Source organism: Onychomys torridus, chromosome 13 (genome assembly GCF_903995425.1).
Source record: "Onychomys torridus chromosome 13, mOncTor1.1, whole genome shotgun sequence".
In the NCBI taxonomy this organism is placed as follows: domain Eukaryota; kingdom Metazoa; phylum Chordata; class Mammalia; order Rodentia; family Cricetidae; genus Onychomys; species Onychomys torridus.
The window spans coordinates 32713293-32735426 of NC_050455.1; the positions used below are offsets into that span (position 1 = coordinate 32713293).

General features: G+C 40.8%; 1 protein-coding gene across 3 annotated transcripts in view; it reads right to left on the reverse strand.

Annotated features, from left to right (window-relative positions):
- Jakmip2 (janus kinase and microtubule interacting protein 2) overlaps positions 1 to 22134 on the reverse strand; it is a 144151-nt gene that overhangs the window by 77763 nt on the left and 44254 nt on the right. Inside the window, exon 2 of one of the 3 annotated variants that reach the window (XM_036204478.1) lies at positions 18928 to 19024. The exons of the other annotated variants lie outside the window; for them this stretch is intronic. The gene's annotated coding sequence lies outside the window, so the exon portion shown is untranslated. The remainder of the gene's footprint in view (positions 1 to 18927; positions 19025 to 22134) is intronic. 3 annotated transcript variants of the gene reach the window in all.

Consider the following 22134-nt stretch of genomic DNA (forward strand, 5'->3'; position numbering starts at 1 on the left):
GAACCCTTCTTTTAGAAATTATCAATAACCATACAGAGGGCTCAAATGGGGCACAGGAACAAAACATTTTTTAATAGCTAAGGGCATTTAAATAGCATTACTACATGTTAATAAAGAAAAAATCAAGAAAATATAAAAGCATAAATATTTATGTAGTGTACCTAGAGGCTTCCAATTCCATAAAACACACACATACACACACACACACACACACACACACACACACACACACACACACAAGGCATGGTAGGGACACAGTTATAATGGGATAGTTAAGGATCTAACTTTCATACTTAGGTAGTTCTTCCAATCTAATAATTAGCAAAGAAACCACAGCCTCAAAGAAAATAAAACAACTTGAGAGAAACCTAGGCAAGAAAATGAAGGACCTGTACAATGACCACTTGATGTCTCTGAAGGAAGAGACTGAAAAAGAAAGCAGGGAATGGACACCCACTCAGCTTTTCCACTCCATTCACAATAGCTCGGGAACGGAAGCAACCCCAGTGTCCTTCAAGTGATGAATGGATAGTGAAAATGTTATACATATGCACAACAGAATAACATTCACGCACAAAGAGAATCATGAAATTTGTAGGTACATGCATAGAACTAGAAAAGATTATCCGGTGTTAGTAACTGGGACCCAGAAAGACAAAGGCCACATGCTCTCTCTCATCAGCAGTTTGACCTCCACATCCTCAGATGTGAGTACAGAACCTGGAATAACCACAGAAACCAGGAAAGTGCACTGTGGGAGGGGACCTCTGAAGAGGGGAATGGTAGAAAACAGGTTATATGATGGAAGAAACGGGAGAGAGAGGAGGATACAATACAGCAGGAGAAGGAGGGAGAAAGGAAAAATGACATTAGGATTCTTGAAAAATGCATAAGTAATCCTTATTTTGTGTTTACCTAAAATTACATATAGGCTTATGTCACATATATATATATATATATATATATATATATATATATATATACACAAATTATATATATATGTATACACACAAATTATATACATACATACATACATACATACATACATACATATATTAATGAAGTGACAACACTTGGAATAATAATATTTACACAAAGAGCCATAGACTGTCTAATAAAAGCTCTAGTACAAGGCATGAGAAACCTTTTGAGTTGTTGTTGGTCAGGGCAGTTCAAGAGACTCCCCAAACAGTGTAGGCTGTTGCTGTTGCTCTGCGTTGCCTCCTGGAGGTTGAGCTTAAGTACCCATTACTGAAGATACCATGTACTTTGACTAGAGAATTCCAAGGATTTGAGTTGGACCTGACTTGAAGGCCTTCTCCCACAAGACTACCTCTCATAGCATCAGGACAGTGCTAGGAAAGCTGCTAGGGAGGAAAGCAGTCAACAGCCCTATGCAGATGTGATGCCTATGAACCACAACAATGACCAGCGTGACATGATTCCCTTAAAGGTGCAATAGTGGCGCTTAGATCTTGATGATAACCAACAGCTATCTGGACTCAAGGCCTGCTTAACAGGAGGGTAATCATGCCTGCTACTGTCAACCTAGCCCGCTTCACATGGTTAGTAATAGGTTAGAGAATCTGTCAATGCCACTTTCCTAAACCAGCATTGCTCCTCACTTTATTTTAAGCACACATCTTTACACATAGAAGTGTAGATCTCACTCCCCATCAAAGAAGCTTCTTTTTAGAGCAGATAGGAGACCATTGCAGAAACCACAACCAGTCAAAATGCAGAGAACAATTGATAGTTGGGTGCCCAGCCCCAAGTAGTATATCTAAAAGATAACCCTTATACCCAAGGCTCAGGGAACATCAAGGAAGAGGGGAGAGAAAGAATGTAAGATCCCAAGGACCAGGAAGTCTGCTGTGAGACTATGCTTTCTAACTATGACAGTGAAGTTATACCCATAAAGTCTCCACATCATGGCTGCCTAAATGAAACCTGAATAATTCTAATCAATTGACATCCTGCTGTAGATGGGGGAAATATCACTGGGTCCCATGCCTAGATGAAAAGATACAAACAGTTAACAACTGCTGGGAGGGGGGAATTAGTTTTCTCCAGAGATGAGGAGCCTGATTGGATGTCTAATATGAAGTGTTCAATCCCAGAGACATATAGATTCAGGCAACACTGAAGAGAATCAGCAGCCTGTATTCATATAATTATTTTTATATGAATATGTAGCAACAATGATTGAAGAAGAGAAGGCTATGAATTTAGGAGGAGCAAGGTAGATTCGGGAGAGCTAGGAGAAAGGTGAGGGATGACAAAAATGATGTAATTATATTTTAATTAAAAGTAAGTGGGAAAATTGAGGTAATAGAATAAATGTGACATGAAAGCAAATGCATTCTAACTGGGAGATGAAATGGAACCAAACAGGATTTGGGGGGGGGGGCGGGAAGGGAGACGAGCAGGAGATGATGAAAGTTTGAACAAATGAGTTAAAGTGCCATTACTTCAGGCTATTACTTTGTACACTAATTTTAAAATGAATAAAGAGTATGAGCACAGTTGTGCCATTGATTTGCATCCAGCAAGTAAAAATATACACAAGTTTTATTTGCTAGAATTAGTAAAAGTTGTTTTTTTTTTTTCTACATCTGGAGTTAGGTAACAATAAACATAATTGCAGATTTTGGTATCGTAAAAATGACTAGACTCAGAAGCCAGATTGAAAGACCAAACCTGAGAAATACTAACTGTGTGACCTTGGACACATTAACTCCCTTCAGCCCAGCTTTCAATTTCTGCCTGCTAGGGAGCTATTGGATGGAATAGGCTAATACATGCAAAGTCATGCAAAAGTGACTGTCTCAATCCATTTAAGCTATCATCATCACAGTTGGATGGCTAACATCTCGGTGGGTAGTCACCGAGGCATCCCGTCCACCTCTCTATGTCAGAGCTACAACTTGCAAGTCATTTTTTTTCTTTTCATCCTTAAGAATCTGAAAGCCATGAATAAAGTAGGTGGGTGGTATGTGGAACTACGGATGGTAAAGGCCTTTTGTGCACATTGATTCATAATGGAAAAAGATAGGGCTCGTAATGATTTTTTGTTTGTTTAGGCAACAAAGAAAGGAATAAGAAATTCAGTATCAAAAAGGAAAAATCAGAACCTTTCCCACAACTTACTTCCATATTTTCAAAGGCCTTACTTAATTTGGGATAATTAAATTCAAGTTTTAGGGCCTTGTGAGGTGGCAGTGTCAGTAAAAGCCCTTGCTGCAGAGACTGGCACCCTGAGCTTGATCCTGGGAATGATGTGATGGAAGGAAAGAACTGACTTCTGGAAGTTGTCCTCTGACCTACACACACACACACACACACACACACACACACACACACACACACACACACAAAATAAATAAATAGATAGATAAACAAATAAATAAATAAATGGGATAACTAAATAAAATGTAATGAAATTGAAAAAATAAAGAAAGAATAACTTCAATACTAGACCTGTGAAGTCAACATTTCTAGGGACCATAAAACTCCCAAGTTAGCTGAAGGGTTTTAAGGCTCAGAACTGAAATCAATTTAGGAAAAGAATTTCTGATCAAATAAGTTGTATTTGAAAAAAATCAAAATTTGAGAAGGATGTTTGCCCTTCTCAAGTGATTGCCTTCTCCTAAAACTGTAGCAGACTCTTGTTGATTAAATAATCTTAGGGCCAATTAGTATATTTATATTGAAGATCATAATAGCCAGGCTAACATTTGACTCTTTTTTTTAAATGTCAAATTATGATCGTTCTTGTCCAGTCTAAGGTTTAATGTGGAGTATTCTGCTGATAATCACTGTTACCCATGCTGGAGAAGTACCAGGATTTAAAACATTCCTTCCACATTCTATTTTGGTTAAAGAGGACCAGGGGGATGCCAGCAGCTTGATCCCATTTTGGATGTTTCCGTTTATTCTATGTGGTTAATCATGGGCTGACATTCACATCCTGAACAACTAAAATAAAACAAGCCTGACTCCTCAAGGCCCCTCCACATCACAAGCCATCATTATGCCAGGCCAAGCCTTCCTGAGCTGGAGAGGCTCTGTGGAAAAACGAGCTTCCAACAAGATTCTTCCTGGTCCCATAATTGTCTAGTGAAATTGATAGGTTATGTTTGTCACAGCATTGATAGGCTGTGTTTGTCAAAGCTGCTGTTTGCGGTTCTTCCTGCCTCCCTCCCTCTATCTCTCCAAGTGGCTGACACTTTCCATCTGCAGCCTTGATGGTTTTAATATGTAATTTGGCCTCATGATTCTGCTTCCCCGATAGGACCTTCGCACTACTGTCCTTCTGAAGCTCTGCCTTCCACGAACATTTCTTTCTTAGCATTGCCTAATGACTCTTCAGTGCTCTTGAAAAGCCAGAGTTAATCTGATGAAGTATACAGGGAAACAAACAAATAAACAAACAAAAACTGATCAAAGGGAGGAACTAAACCATTTCCTAAGGAACAGAAATTAAATTTTATGCTTACTGTCATTTTGACCAAAATATGCACCCACAAATTGTAGACTTGTGGAATTGTGGCATTTGTCATGTTTATGGTGCTGCATTACAGGCTAATTGACTCAGGGAACAGTACACGTACAAGCAAGCAGGACCTGTTTATTTTATATGTGACCATTTTTAGATGTCATGTTCAAAGGCCTTTCTCTTCTCATTCTCAAATAAGGGATGCTTATTAATGATTCAGGCTAGACACAGTGAGTGATGATGCCCAGAATGCCCATGGAATGATTTTTGGATTGAGCTCGGCAGTTCACAAAGCTGCCAATGATCCAAGGAAATCATGTGCTCTCTAACAACAGCTAAAAGAAGGAAAAAAAAATATTTAGTAGTAGATAGGACAAAAAGAAAAAGAAAAATGACTCTAAATTGCCTGGCTTCCTTCCATGAGCAGTGCACGAGATGGAACACTGTCAAGGATGTGGGCTCTATTTCCTTGGACTAAAGATAGCTGCCACATATGATGAGCCTCAGGTTAATGGTTTCTCTTAGTCTGCAGTTCGGCTTTTACCAGTTCCCGCATTTGCTGTCTAGGGCACCAGAAGAATCAGCTTCTGTGTGAGGGCTCTGTGCAATGGAAATGGCGCTGCTCCAATTGCAACGTCCCTTGCCTGGGCTTTGGGCCCAACATTTATGCTCCTTATCCGCTTCTGAGCAGCAGAGATAGGCTTGCTTTTCTTTTTTCTTCCCTTATTGTTACACAAATGAAGTGTGTGTGTGTGTGTGTGTGTGTGTGTGTGTGTTAGGGTTGGGGGAGAGACAGCAGGGAGAGGAAGGAGGAAAGGAGGGAAGAAAAGGGAAGAGGGACACATGGAGGAGAGAGAGAGAGAGAGAAGCACAAGCTAAGAGACTTTATTATACACAAATTTATAGAAGCTGAGGTCTAAATGCTGGCATGCCTCCTTGATTTATATAGCAACATAAGTTATATATAAATTGAAACACTTTTTTTTCTGGTGAGATTATGCAGAATAACCCTTAGTTCTATGTAGTACATTATACATTTTAAAGTCCCAGCAGATCCAGTGACAAAAATAGGAGTGTAATATTATGACATTTGCTTCCAGTGTAAAGGAGACAAGAGCATCCCAGTATTCCATAGAGATCCTCCCCGTATACATGATGCTATCATCCTTCACATCCCTGCTTCACTAAAGGTGAAGCAACCACAAACACGATATGAAAATGATCCCTTGGGGACATTGGGCAGAGCCACAAGGCAAAAAACCAAGTGCCAGCCAAGTTTAAGTACTAAATTGATGGAGACTGACATACTGTCCCACTTCAGAAGACTGTCACTCATTTCTGCTTCGTAAAGTTATAGACAAGTGGTAGTGAAGCCATTAATACAGCACGTGCTGTCATTGGTGCCCTGTAGCCCACAGAACAACACTCTACCACACTCTTCACTGTAGATTGAACCACATCTATCACAGTCTCTGTTGATGAGATTTCATGCTATGGAATCTAGTTACTGCATACCTTTTCCTGTAATTGGCCTACACTCTCTTATTCCCAGTGGCCTCAGTTCATGCTGTGGTCCTAATACAATAAAGCACATAAAACATGTACCCACTCATTACATATTGCAGGAGAAACACTATTGAACAGCATGTTTCGCTGTAGGGTCAGGGAGACTTGAGGTTAAAAAAAAAAAAAAAGCTGGAAAGGTAGTTTAAGCCAAGTAAAGGATTCACTTAATGAGCTGTAGGGTTGCCAGTGTGTGTGACCTGTGCAGATGGTGTGCTAGCAAGTCAAGATGGGCTGCAGCAGTGAGAGCCCTGCTACAACTGTTCAACAAGACAGAATCAGACTCTAGCCTGAGGTGGAAATGGAGAACTTATGATAAAGGAAGAGAGGTTTCCAAGGAAAGAGAAGATAATGACAGGCTACATCCTTGGATATTATTATATTTATGGGGAGGAGGGTGAGAGAAGTCGTCTTCACGTTGGAGACAGACACAGGAAAGGAGGTTGTGAAGAGAGGTAACTGGGGTTGGTATAGGAGGAGTGGCTTATGGAACAGGAAGACATTGAGAAAAAGTTTTCTTGAACATTTTATCCACCTCGAAAAGTTTACCTTTAATCATCCAACAACAGCAGCAAAATGAGAGAATCAGAATAGGATTCCAGAAATATAAACAGATCTTACACATGGGGGTGTTGGTTGCTGTTCTTATTTCTGTGACAAAATCCATGAAAAAAAAAAAAAAGCAGTTTAATGAAGGACGGGTTTATTTCAGCTTGCACATCAAGGGTACAGTCCATGAGGCAAGCAAGCATCCACAGTCAGGAAGGAGGGGTGGGAAAGGGAGGGGGAGGGAAGGGAGGGGGAGGGAAGGGAGGGTGTCTCCTTTTATTCAGTGCGGGGCCTCAGCCCATGGGATAGTGCCATCCACACTTCAGGTGGTTTTAACTCTTCAGTTAAATCAGATGTGTCCGTGTCCAACCTTTCTGTTTCTTTGTAGCGTACGAAGAAAGAACTGCCTTGGGTCACACATCAACTTTTCTGGGAACTCAGAGCGATCCTTCCACAGCGGTTCTAAATCCCATCAAACTCAAAGCGAAGATTAACCATCACACGTGGCTTTATGCTAGGAACCAAGAGGGGCAGACTAGTGATACCTCTTGGTTCCTAGCATGGGAAACAAACCCTAATGTTTCTTTAAAAACAGAACTTCCTTCTTACGGCTGGGATGAGTAAAACTATGTCCCCAGTGAGAAATGAAAGCCAGCCCGCTCCATAAGACCACTAAGACAAAATGCCTATTTCCAACTCTTCAATGTGTGAATATCATTTCCTGACAAGGAGCCACAAGCCTTCCTTCATGGTGGAGCTGACCTGAATGCATACATTAGTAGAAAATATTTCCTTGAAAGACCACATCTTTCAGCAATGAAAAGGGAAAAATGCTCCAAAGGCCTCAAAAACTTCTTCCATATAAATTTCTAAAGTTATGGGGGCAAAACTAGCTGGTAGTAAAATTAGACTCGTGGGCGCTCATATTTGGAAATTATTAGGCATAGAAGTTTTATATTAGGTCAGGGAAAATGTTGTAAGAGTTCAGTTAGGATTGAATATATAAGCAAGGAGGCAGAGGGCACTAAAAACAAAGCAAACTCCAAGAAGCCAAAACAATCTTAACTGAAAGCACATGGAGGTAAGCATTAGATAATCCAGAGGTATAGACATCTAAAGAACTGGGAGACGGAGGAGCTGAAGAAATGACTCCACAGTATAAAATTAAAAGTCAGAGATTTGAAAATAAGTAGAAGTGGTTAAAACAGAAATCAGATTGAGGAAGTCTAAGGTGCGCCTCATGGAATTTCTAGGAGAAAATCAGGAACTGTGAACAGAATGATAGTTGAGACAGTAGCAGCTTTAGAATTCAGAGTCTGGGTGGGGAGATTCAGCTTGCTTTGTTTGTTTTTGTTTTGTTTTGAGAGTTTCTGTGTTTCCTCACTGCTTTCTGACCAAAGCCAATCTCGGGCTTTTAACTCATAGCTAGAGCCAAGAATCAGCAAGTCTCCAAAGAATTCAGACAGACTCTTGCCTCTGTGATTTCAACCCCCTTGTCCCCTCACTTCTGTGGCTCTCTCATCTTCTAAGAGGATGTTTTGCAATTAGAGAAATACAGCTTCTCTATCTGTTTTGAAGGAAAGCGCGGAACCCTTGGTAACTACTTCATTTCAGGAGAAAGCAGAAATTGAAGATGGAGCCTTGTCTTCGATGTTGGGGCATGTGCAACAGGGTGTACCTTTGATGATGGCCAAAGACTAAGTTCGTTTACTCCATAATCAGAGAAAGTGGTTCGCAGCAGAGACATGGGCTGAGTCCTTCACTCACACTCAAGGTTAGTGTATAAACAACAAGAAAGGCACACGTGGCTTGAACATAAGCCTGCTCGTTAGTGAAGAGTGGATTCCAGTGACCCTAATGGGATTCAGCTGTGGTGTGATTGCTGGTGTGCCCTCTCCTGCGTTCATATGCTGAAATCCAGCCCCACAGTAATGGAATCGAGACATCAGGGCTTGAGGGGCAGTGGTTAGGTCATAAGTGTGTGCCACTCTCACCAATGCTGCCGGTGATGTAAGGGTCGTGAGAGCGAAGGTGCAGGAAGGTGTCGTCTGAAGGGAAGGTGTTCTCGCCAGACAAATGTTCTGGTGCAATGACCATGGGCTTGCCATTCTCCAGATGTTGAGCAATTCATCCTGTTTCCATTTCTCTCACAGCATTTCGCTACTGGGCCTGTGTTGTTAAGAAAATAAATGGGGTGGGGCACCTCCAGCACTGCCAGTAGACGAGGTCTAAGATGTCAATCAATGAGTGGGATGACTCGTTCTTCTCATAGACTTCTTTAAATACTGGTAATCAGTTGGCCTCTTCATGGAGTCCCTTTGCTAATCACTCTGCACAGTCATTACTCAACAGTGACACCTAGAAGAGGATTCACTTCTCTGACTTCTAAATGTGACTGTCAGGAATCATGTGTAGCTGACATTCTTGCTTACTGTGTCTTTGAGTACAGGCTGCAGTGTGGAGGTAGGAAGCTCCTTCAGTGGATTAATACCTCACAGGACTATGCAAAGCTAGTCAGGGGCCTGCGGGAGCTGGGTTCCTTTGTGTTACTTCAGAAGGGTGCTGCATTTACTTGATGGAGCTAGCGGAAAAAGCAGCACCAAAAACATTACAGAGTGAGAATGATGCACACAAATCAAGCAGAATGATTTTCTCTCATCATCAGCTTTGCTCAGGATCTGTGTGCAAACTGCTCTTTGCAATATGCTCATTGGTGCTAAAAGATAGACTATTTCTCTACTCCTAATGATAATTGTCCTCTGCTCTCTCGGTTCCTCAATAAACCTATTAAGATGCATATATGACTTCTAAGGATCAAGCTGAATACAAACTGCAAAGTTTCTGTAAGTCACTTGTTTTCTGCACCTAGGTGGTAGTTTCCTGGGGCTAGCTGGGAATTCAGGGAACACTTTATTCTGAGACAGAATAGTAACCTGGTGAGTGGAGAGTGTGTTGAAGGTCTTTAGTGACTCCTGACAGAACCCTGCCAACCTTTGTGTTCACCTTTGAGATATTCAAAGTGAGAAAAGTTGACAAAGTGGGATCTATGCTCAATACCAGGACAGAAGTGTTGCGACCAGCTGACCTAAGGATAAAGTGTCACTCTGGGGGTTCTCATTCAGTTTTACACAGAGCATAGAAAGAGGAGAGGCTCAAGCTTGTGTGCTATTAAGAAGTTGCAGTTTGCATGTTAAAAGTGCACTGGTAAAAACAAAGATAGGACAAAGAGATATGTCAGTCTGTGCTGTGTTGGCCTTGCAAGTACAGGGACTTGAGCTGGATCTACAGTATTAGCTATTCCTCCTCATATTTTCTGCTCTATTCTGCAATACCTGGAACCATTAACAGGCCAAGAATCGGTGTCTATATAGTACATGGGCCCTAAGAGAGAACTTTTTACTATTGTGTTGCTAAATGGACATAGTATTAAAAGGACTTCTAATGACATAGTGCTGTACCCAGAGATCAATGCATCTCACAACCCTCACCAGAGAAACTTCTTCTTGCAGTAAATGCCAATCAACACAGAGAACCACAACTGGCCCACATATAGAGAATAAGAGGCTGAGGACATCTAGAGAGGACATCTCTGTCACATGTCACACCCCTCTCCCCAAGGATCACAGATCTTCATCTTAGAGGGGCAGAACTATTGCAATGATCAAGGTAGTACATGACTTTAAGGAAATCAGTGTTTTCTGGATCTGAAGGAGGAAGCTGTGTGTAGGAATTCACAGAGTTAGTGATAATACATAAAAGACCTGAGCAAGCTCAGAACAGACAAATGTTGAGCATGGAGGGGGGATGGTGGACATCAAGTGCCACCCCTACTTGAGGAGCTATTGCCATGTGATACCTTCTGGGAAAAGCAGAAAGTGTTTTCTGTAATGGCATAACTCCTGGTAGGTCAACCACACTACAAGGTGGGCCACAAACCTAAGTAGTTGGACCACACAGATTAGATTGGATGGTTATTTAAAGTATCAGAAGTTACATCCATAAAGTCTCATCAATGTGACTGGCAAAATATGAGTGGAACAAGTATGCCACAAGTGAACAGGCCAAACTGGACAAAGAAAAGCCCACGAGGCCTCAATGCTACACAAAGAACTATTGGTAACTGAGGAAAGCTGGGAGCAGGAGAGGTGGTCCTCCCCAGTGAAGAGCATGCACATTTTCTCTCCAGTGCCAAATGATCATCCCTGAAAGCAGGCATACAAGTAACATCACACAGACTGAATAGGCTATATTTAGGATTATATATGTATATACATACACATCTATGCATGGAGTAATAATAATTAGTGAAAAATGAGGCCATGATTTTGAAAGACAGTCAGGAAGGGTATATGGGAAGGCCTGGAGGGAGGGAATAGAAGGGAGAAATGTAATCATATTATAATCTCAAAACTAAAAATAAATAAAAATTTAAATATTTTTTAAAAGAGACCATGAAGTTGGGTAGGAATGGATATGAAAACCGTTTGTGAGGGGGTGGATATGCTCAAAATACACTGTACGGAATTCTCAAAGAATTAGCTTTAAAGTGACTGGGATGGTGGTTTGTACTTTTAATCCAAGGTTTAGGGAGGTGAAAAGGGAGGCTTACACAAGTTACTCAAATAAAATTGATGAACTAAATGTACATATGCACATGCACATACAGGAATATGTAATCAAACATAAAAGAATATACATCCATATATATGTATATTATATACACATATTGTGGAGACTGACACTTTGAAACTACAATTTTATATTTTTACACAAAATTAGGCATCTTGTGTTTAAAATGTCCTGCTTTTGGGCAGATGTTGAAGAAACACATCTGCTTTCTGGTGGGAGTGTTAATGTGTATAAGTTTATGCAGAGAAATCTACCAACATGTTTCATAACTGATTTGGACATAGTGCTTTTAGGAATTTATGCTATAGGTATAACAGCCCATGTCGGGGATGATTTTCTAATAAGAATAGCTACCATTATAGTATTTTCTAATAGACAAACACTGGGGGTTCGCCAACTGTCAGTATCTATAAGGCAATATTTCTAATTGAGTACCTGTGGTTATGAGCAAAAAACTTAAAATTCAGGTTATACAGGAAAACCTCAAAATATTTTTTAAAAAGGAAATCTCATAGAAATAAAGATCGGATGGCCAGACACCCTAACTGTCGTGCTAGAACTCTCATCCAATAACTGGTGGAAGTGGATGCAGAGATCCTCGGCCAGGCCCCAGGTGGAGCTCCAGGAGTCCAATTGTCAAGAAAGAGGAGGGACTGTAAGAGTGTGAATTGTTGAGACCAAGATTGGAGAGGCACAGGGACAAATAGCCAAACTAATGGAAGCACATGAATTATGAACAAAAGGCTGTGGAGCCCCCAGCTGGATCAGGCCTTCTGGATAAGTGAGACAATTGAATAGCTTGAACTGCTTGGGAGGCACCCAGGCAGTGGGACCTGGACCCATCCTTGGTGAATGAGCTGGCTGTTTGGAACCTGAGGCTTATGCGGGGACACTTTGCTCAGCCTGGAAGGAGGGGAATGGACCTGCCTGTACTGAATCCACCAGGTTGAGCTGAATCCCCAGGGGAGTCTTGCCCTGGAGGAGATGGGAATGGGAGGGGGTGGCTGGGGGCAAGGAGGGAGTGGGGGCGGGAGGGGGAAGGACAGGGGAACCCATGGCTGATAGGTAAAATTAAATTTTAAAAAAACTATAAAATAAAAAAAAACAAAAGAAATAAATTATATAGCTAGCTTATTAAAGACAGGGTCAAAAATGATGATGGCTTTTCCCTGAGACTTCTGTGTGGAGAGCAGATGAAGTAAATGTGTATTGTTGAAATGAGCATGACCATGTCAAGAACACAATGAATGCTTCAGGTCTATGGAAATGGTGATGCTTTCTCTGAATAAAGATCAGAGAAATGGCAAAGTCTTCCACTAGTACAAGTAAGGATGTCACCCACAATTGCCCTTTATCTGAAGCCAGGAGAGGGCTGAAGAGATAGCTCAGTGGGTAGGCGCTCTTGCTATGTAATCATGAGGGCTGGAGTTCAGACACAGGAACATGTGTAGCAAGCGCAGTACGGTGGTTTTAATGAGACTGACTCCCATATCTCATATATTTGAATGCTTGGATCCCAGTTGATGCAACTGTTTGGGAAGAATTGGGGGGTGGCCTTGTTGGAGGAGGTGTGCCACAGTGGGCAGGCTTTGAGGTTTTCATAAGCCCACGCTATTTCCTGCTAGCACTCTGATGTGCGCTTATGAATCAAGATGTGGCTCTCAGCTATTGCTCCAGACCCATGTCTGCCAGCATGCTGCCATGTATCTGCAATGATGATCATAGACTCCAACCCGCTGAAACTGTAAGCTCCAAACTAAATGCTTTCTTCTACAAGTTGCCTTGGCCATGGTCTCTTATCACAGAAACAAAAAATAAGGCACTATGTATCCTACGTATGCCAACAGCATCATCTCTGAGGGATCCAGTGCCCTTCTCTGGCCCCACATGCACACAGACATGTGCACACACGCAAACAAAGATTTACATAGTCACACACATACACATATACACTAAAATAAACCTTTATTTATTTTTAAAATAATAGATATTTGCAATATCTTTAAAAGGTATTTACTGTGGCTAGAGAGACAGTTTGGCAGTTAAGAGCACATTTACTGCTCTACGAAATGACCAGAGTTCAATTCACAGCACCCACATGAGGTGGGTCACATGCACCTGTAACTTCATGGTCAGGGAACTGTGAAATGTCCTCTGTGGAAACCTGTACTCACAAGGACATACTCTACTGTACATAAACATATACACATAAACAAAAATACTGAGGTTCCATTTGCTGGTGTGCAAAACAATGATGATGACAGCTGGGCTATCTCTCTCATGCTGTTCTGAGGTACATTAAGACAGTATATGAGCAAGCAGCTTCTGTAGACTTGCACAAACGAAGGCTGCACTTTTATCCCCATATCAGTGTTTAAATAGTATTCGGTTAGATATTATTATGGCAATATGAATTTAGAGCTCACCGAGGCTCTGCGAAAGGGAAACATAAAATAAAATGATAGATGTGATGGAAAACAGCTCTGAAAACATAATTACATTATGCAAATGTACAGTAATATTATTTTACATCTTGATGCAGATTTCCGAAGCAGTTATAAGTGTCTCAGCAACAAATGAATGCTCCTGAACAGAGTTGAAGAAAGCCTCTATGCTATTTCTTAGTTAAGCCAAAGTCACAGGTCTTAAATCTTTCTAATATTACTGACTGATATTGAAAAGATAAAATGTTAAATAACAACTAGTAACAGTAGCATATGATTGGATCTAGCTTGGAAAACAACATTAAAAAATTTATAATGACTTCAAGACCATGAGCTCAATGGCAAACACAGATTTAATGATTAAGGCCAAGGTGTAGGCTTGTGCTGGTGGCTAGGGAAACACACAGTTGGGACTCAGCCTATAGTTTCTTAAAGTCATAATGAAGCAGATGCCACTGCATAGGGATAATTATGATAAGGTAGAATGGTCTTTTAATTTACTCTTATCCAAGAAGTATTCACTTTTGCATTGGGCACTTTGCTTGGAAGTGAGGACTCAGCAGTGAATATGAGGGGTAGATTTCCTTCCTTCTCAGACACATCTATAGGTAGAGAAAATGGATGTTAAAGAGCACAAGGGAAGGACTGAGTGTTGGTAAAGTACAGACAAGTTAAAGAAACGGGTATCTTTGTGATTTGGGGATAATCCAATTTTCTTAAGCTTCAATTTCCTTGTCAACAAAAAAAGGAATAATGTTATCACTGAACTCATGAGTCTCTGAGAAGACTAAATGAGACAAAGGGCATAACTTGTACTGGATACCACTAAAAGCTTTAGTAAATGGTAGGTGCTCTATAGCCATCAAGGAGTGGGGAAATGAGTCAGTGGGTTAGAACACATGCTGTGCAAGCATGAGGTCCTGGGTTTGATGCCCAGCACCAAAGGAAAAATGTCTGTGAGAGCTCATGTTTGTGAGTGCTTGTAACTCCAGCACTGGGAAGTGCAGAGCGGTGACACCATAAAAGCCTGCTGACCAGACAGCCCAACAGTGAACTTCCAGTCCAGGAGCAGACCCTTCCACAGAACAGTAAGGCAGATGGTGGCAAAGGAAGACATTCACATCCAACATCCTGGTCTCGTCTCCACACATGTGTGGTCTCACACTCATGTGCAAGCACCACAAATATAAATACTACATATAAGGCTTAACTCATTCACACAACACACACACACACACACACACTCAAATGTTGCATACATGTTAAACACATTTTGTAGAGTTTATGTCATGTTAGATCATCCTACCAGGAACTTGGCTTTTATCTATGACTTAGAACCAGAATATTAGATTTCATCTTGCAAATTGAACTCCTTTCTGATTTGAAGCTCCCCTTCTGATCTTGGCTTTCTGTCTTTCTTCAGTGTCACAGCCGTACCAGACACACGCTCTGAACTATCTTCTCGGGCTCCAGTTTGCCCTCTCACCTGCACCTCACGGAAGTCACTACTACACGTGGAAGTCACATTTCTTACCTGTTCCAGGAAATAGCTGCTCAGACCACTGAATCAAGGCTTTCTCTGAGTTTGTCCTAGAATTGAGGGATCAATTCAGTCACTTCTGTTAGTGACAAAGCAGTTTCTTAGGCCTCGGTGTCTAGATCCATTATATGACTAGATTCTGTTACGTATTACCTTTTACAATTTATTCTTGTAAATTTCTGCTTCTGACTTTTAAAAATAATTCTAGTATGGAAGTAATTACAGTTTTAATAGACACCCTTTTAAAATTACATGAAATCTATTGAGACAATAGGAACAAATATTAGCATCCTTCCATTCAGTGCTCATATATTCCCTTCTCTTTGTGAGTCTTCATCACATTAGAAAATGCCTTGCCAATATCAGTAGGTAGAGGGAGGGGGAGGCGGCTGCATGGAGAGCCAGGAATTGGATGTTTCACTTGGTTGCCCCTTCATCCATCTTGATTTAGACAGCTTAACTACACAGATTCTAGCACCCACCTTTTCTACTCTGGTGGAAATAATGGTCATGACTGAGAATGTAAAAAGAAAATAAGGATGAATGCACACTTCCCTTCAAAGACAGATCTATCCTATTTTCTTTTTCAAGTAAAATTCTGAGCAGTCGCCCTGCCAAGAATGTTAAGGATTGAAACAAATTCCTTGAGTTATGTGGAGTTCATAAATCCAATATATTCTACTTAGGCAAAGTTCTTTTAAGGGATACAGTTAATGACTTGGGAATGCATATGGTAAGGGAAGAGGGAGAGTTAAGGGAACTATAAAAACTCATCTGTGCTGGACAGCAGTCCTGCATATTAATAACACACCATGTAAAACCAAGTTACTATATCTTATATTTACTATCTCTAGCAAGGAATTCGATGATGCAGGCACCCAGGCTTTTATTTTTCACATGAAGTAGTTTTAGTAAACAAAAATAATTAAGAAAACTACATTACATTTTGATGAACATTCATGATATGAGTGTTATTCCTCATGAAGTGTTGCACATACATCAATTTACTTAAAATGGTCCAAACAAACATGTAATCACCGTTTTTACATAAGAGGAAATGAACAGTGAGAAAAATAGTAAGAATTCTAACTACACTGAGGACACTACGTAATAATGGATAGGATGATCCAGGTCAATCCTACCCAATAAAGACAATTTAAATAGCTAGAAAAAAATAAAGCCTGCAATTTTCAAAATCATTAGAGAGCAAACAAGATTGTGATATATGTCCAGGTTAAGATCTGAGGATGATAAAAGCTCTCAGCCAAGAAGACAAGACTTTCGGGGTTTACTTTTATGTTATTTGTTGATTCAAGAGAGACAGCTAAAGAGATGAGATGAATTTTTGATAGATGAATGGGGGTGACAGAGGAGGAGACTAACTCTAGATGAACTATCCTTGGTTTAGGAGAGGAATGCTATATCCCAAAGTAAGGGGAAAGGAAATAGTCTATATTACTGTTCTATTGCTCTGAAGAGACACAGTGATCAAAGCAACTCTTAAGAAAGAAATCATTTAATTGGGAGCTTGAATTTCAGAGGGTTAGTTCATTATCATTATGATGAGGAGCATGTGGTAGGTAGGCAGGCATGGTGCTAGAGAAGTAGCTGAGAGCTTACCATTCTGATCTACAGGCAGACAGAGAGACACTGGGCCTGGCATGGGCTTTTGTAAACTCAGAACCCACCCCAGTAACACACTACTTCCAACAAGGTCATACCTATTCCAAGAAGACACCTCCTAATCTCCTAATCTAATCCTTTTCAAGCAGTTCCACTCCCAGGTAACTAAGCATTCAAATATATGAGCCTATGGTGACCATTCACATTCAAACCACCATGGAAAGTAAGTCGCCTGACTGTAAGTCTTCTTGGTGACCTTGGGAAAAAACATCAGATCCTAAATTTAGAGGAAGTTTCCAGATTGCTCTAACTCACAAACCAGAAAGAGGCAAGAAGCAAGTGACTGGGTTTAGGGAAGCTCAGAATATTCCATGAAAATACCATGTTCAGCATGTGGTCAGAGAGAAGGAACCCATGGAGAAGACAGTAAAAGTGAGATGCAGCAGAGTCAAGAGCCAACAAGGACTTCAGAAACTAGCCAGCAAAATGTTCCCCTCTCACACAGTCAGTTCAAGGAGACAGAATCCAACATCAAAAAATTTGAAAGGCCACTTGACATACTTTTTTTAAAAAAAGATACAGAAGGTAAAGAGGACAGCAAAATAAAAATTACGAAACTTACACAAGTAGTAACTAACTGCAAAATACCAATAGATAAGTCCATTGGAAGTTCACAAGAGAAAAAGGAAAGAAAAGAAAAATGATAGGTCTGAAGCATGGAGTGACCAAGGATAGGAAAGGATGCAAGAGAGAAAGTGATGAAAATATAAGATGATACATCATGAATGCACCTGGGAATTATGATTGTTTGCAGAAGTGGCAATGGTAGGTTCTCTTTTAACATCTACAACCACTCGCCTGGGGTGGTCACAGGTTTCCAATACTGGATCTGTTTCTTTCCTGTTGAGTAGGCCTTATGTCCAATCAGAGAATTGTTGGTTACTGCCAAGATATGAGCGGCAGTACTGTACTCTTAGGATATCTTATCACACTGGTCAAGTTTCTCAGCTCGAAAGGACTATTGGTTGCCTCTCTCTCTTAGCAGCTTGCACAGCATCTTCTGGGACTATGAAAGCAGTCCCAGAAGAATTGGTAGTCTCCAAGATGGACATTTCAGCTCAGATCTACCTTGGATCCTTTGTGTTTTTGAAATTCATGGTGTCTTCTGTACTAGGGAATTCATTAGTTTACTTTCATTTTGCCAAGTTGAGTAAAGTGTACTTGACCCAAGGCTTTAAAATATAATGGCAGTCCTATTAAATCATAGCTAAGGAAAGGTTATCATGGAAGCAATACCAGTCATAGGTGAAAGGAGACAATATTTTGGTCTCATTAAAAATGAAAGTAAAATGAAGAGTGAAACTACATAATATAAATAATCCCTGTCTCAGGTTTTGTCTACAGGAGCAAAATTATCTTGATAACTGCTAAAACCAACATTAACAATAAGAGGAGTAGGGTTGGGGAGATGGCTTAGTCAGTTAAAGCACTTGCTGCATGTGAGTGTGAGGACCAGAGTTGGAGCTCTAGAACTCATGTAAACTCCAGGTGGAAACAGGAACCCAAACACATGCAAATGTATGTAATTCCAGTGCTTGGGAGGCAGAGATGGAATCTTAGAGCAAGCTGGCTAGTTAGACTGGTCATCAGAGAGCTCTGAGTTCAATTAAGAGTCCTTGCCTCAGTGCATTAGGTAGAAGATAATTTGAGGAAGACTTCCTGATGTTAGCCTCTGTCTCCCACATCACCTCCACACACATATGTGAATATGCATGAACACATGATTACACACACACACACACACACACACACACACACTGACACAACACAGTCATACCACACAGTCACACATGCACAATCATACTCATGCACACACACTAACACACACACAGTCACATGCACACACACATTCACTGTCACACGCACTCATACACATACATAGAGGGAGAGAGAGAGAGAGAGAGAGAGAGAGAGAGAGAGAGAGAGAGAGAGGGGGAAATAGCTATGGTTTATTCTGATCTGTACCTTCTTTTCTTCTTTTTCCTCTGCAGCTCTGTTGCATGTTATTTAGGAGAACTTACCCTGCTCTCACAAGAGTAAGATAGTTGCATGGTATCAAAGAGGCATGTGGGGAGGAGTGAAATACACTCATCATGTGCTTCATGAAATCTTTGAATTCTGAAAAAAGAAAAATGCCACCACACAAGGTCTTTATTTTATTTCAGTTAAAGGAAATATTGAGAATTTTAGGATACAGTCACTACATTTTACAGCCCCTGGTCTTGGTCTTTCTAAGCCATTAGTGCTGTGTAACCTAGTTCTCTCATCATCAGACTAGAGAGAGAAAAACGCACACTGCTTCATATTCAACCACATAGAACCAGCATCCCTGTGTATGTAATGTGATGTTAATGAGCTGATTTACATAGCATTTAGCACACCAGCATCTTACAAAAATTTATAAACTGGTATAATACCTCTACTTTCTAGCTTGTACATATCTTTAAGGAAAAAAAAAATGTTTTAGTTTCCTGCACTTAATCTGTGAAAAAAAAATCATCTTTAAAGAAAAAATAGAATTCAACCTTACAAATCAGTAACCTCCCACGTGCATTATTCATTGGGAGCTTTTCTAATGTGGATCATGTAAAAATACTCTTTCAAAATTAAGAAATATTTGTATGGCTAAAAAAAATATATTTTAATGGAATAGGTAGAGTCTAACAGATTCCGGGTGGCTTGTGCTGTGATGGCTTCCTCTTTGGGTTCTTAACACCAGTTTGGGGTAATATTACAGTATGAAAGCTGATCAGCTTTTTAAAGATCTTTTCTTTCCTTTTTGTGTTTAATTATAGGCAATTTTGAATCTATGTATTTTTCATGCATTCATGTGCATGGGTGTGCTTGTATCAAGGTACATGTGGGCAGGTCAGAGGACAATTTGTAGTAGTTTTTCCTTTTTTGCCATGTAGGTCCAGGGGGTTGAATTCAGGTCATCAGGCATGGCAGCAAACACTATTACCTGTTGAGCTATCTCATCTGTCCTGTTCCAGGCAATTCTTTAAAAACAGGTAAATCACTGGTTAAACAGGGAAAGGCTGATACTTCTTAATATTCATAGGCTAATTCTCTCGTACATCTTTATGTCTTTGACAGTTATTTTTAGCAATTACTTCTCTGCATTCTCCCTCATTCATTATGCAGTCTGTATAAACCAAGTGACACGAAGGAAGGAACACACTACAGAGCTTTAAGAACATTGTCTTTTCCACCTGTAGTTGTTTCCTCAGGATTCCAAGGAAAGCAAATCCATAGAAACCTAAATACAATGAACAATCTGAATCCCCAAAGGAATGATGTCCAAAGTGTCTGAAAGACACTGTTTGAGTGGCCAAGAACTTCCTTAGTCCCTAGTAAAAAGAATTTCCTGGATGAGATCTACATGAGCAAACTGGAAGTGTGTGTGTGTGTGGGTGGGTGGGGGGGTAATGGAGAGCAAGGAACAGGGCATGAGAGCTTAGGGGAGTGGGATGTTTGAGCTGGAATGGGAACAGAGTGGGAAAGCAAGGAAAGAGATACCATGGTAAATGAAGATACCATGGGAATAGGGAGAAGCAGAGTACTAGGGAGGTTCCCTGGAATCCATAAGGATGATTCCACCATGGACTACTGGCAATAGTTGAGAGGGTGCCTGAGCTGGCCTACTCTGGTGATCAGATGGCTGAATACCCTAAATGTCACCATAGAACTCTCATCCAGTGACTGATGGAAGCAGATGCAGAGATCCACAGCCAGGTCCCAGGCAGAGCTTCAGGAGTCCAATTGATGAGAGAGAGGAGGGATTCTATGAGCAAGGGATATCGAGACCATGATTGGAAAAAGTAAAGACAACTAGTCAAACTAGTGGAAACACATGGACTGTGGACCAATAGCTGAGGAGCCCTCTGGATAAGTGAGACAGTTGTTTAGCTTGAACTTTTTAGGGGGCTGCCAGGCAGTGGGATCGGGACCTGTCCCAGTGCATGAGTTGGCTTTTTGGAGCCTAGTGCCCATGGTGAGACTTTGCACAGCCTTGGTACAGGGAGGAGGGGCTTGGACCGGCCTCAGCTGAATGTACCAAGCTCTGCTGACTCCCCATGGGAAACCTTGCCTTGGTGGGAATGGGGGGAGGGTGGTCTAGGAGAGGGGAAGGCTGGGGGGTGGAGGGAGGACAGGGGAATCTGTGGTTGGTATGTAAAATGAATAGAAAAATTTCTTAATAAAAAAAGAGAATTTCTTTTGCCAAAGAGATATCAATCAGATTCAATTCAATATCCAGAAGATACTGTTTATTATAAAGGACTATTCACTCAAGCTGACACTTACCTAAAGACTTGCTTTGTGCCAAACACACAGCAAGGTGATAGAGGCACAAATATAGGAAGCCAATTAAATATATTACTTTTTACATTTTTACTAATATTTGTAAAGCACTGAACCAAATCTTGAGGAAACAATGTAGTTGGCTTTACACCCTATTTTTTTTTTTTTTTTTTTGGTTTTTGGAGACAGGGTTTCTTTGTGTAGCTTTGCGCCTTTTCCTGGAACTCACTTGGTTTCCCAGGCTGGCCTCGAACTCACAGAGATCTGCCTGGCTCTGCCTCCCAAGTGCTGGGATTAAAGGCATGCGCCACCACTGCCCAGCTACACCCTATTATTTATTCTGCAATGTCCTGTCCTTCTACCATCCCATGTGCTGTGTACACTCCTAAATGGTAGGGCGTGGAAACATACCAAACACACACTTCCTAGGTCCATTGGAAGTAGAGTAGAGAAGCCAATGAGGCCAAAAAGATCTCCTTTATTATCAAAGTAACTTTCTTTCATTTTTAGGAAAAGAAACTATTAAAGATAGAGGAAATCCTTTAGGGCTATGAGGTAAATTAGACTCCTGAATACAGCAATCATGATATTCTGGCTCACTTTGGATGGGCTAGCTTCACACCTGCTACACTTCTGTAACTCAGTACACCCACAGTCCCCACTTCTGGAGCCTTTGGAATGTAGCATGAATCTGAAAGGTACTTATTAATAAAATCAAACCTGGTGCCAGGTATTGGGGTAAATGCTGGAAGATCAGAGAAGGAGAACAAGCCACACCCAACTTTACATCGCCAGTTCCTCAGCGGATCCTGTTTCCTAAGGCTGGAAGTTTGAGTCCTCATCCAAATGTATCTCAGCTGTATCTCAGTGCTGCTCAAAGCCTAAAAGCCTAACCAGCCAAATGCTTCTAGTTTCTGGTCTTCATG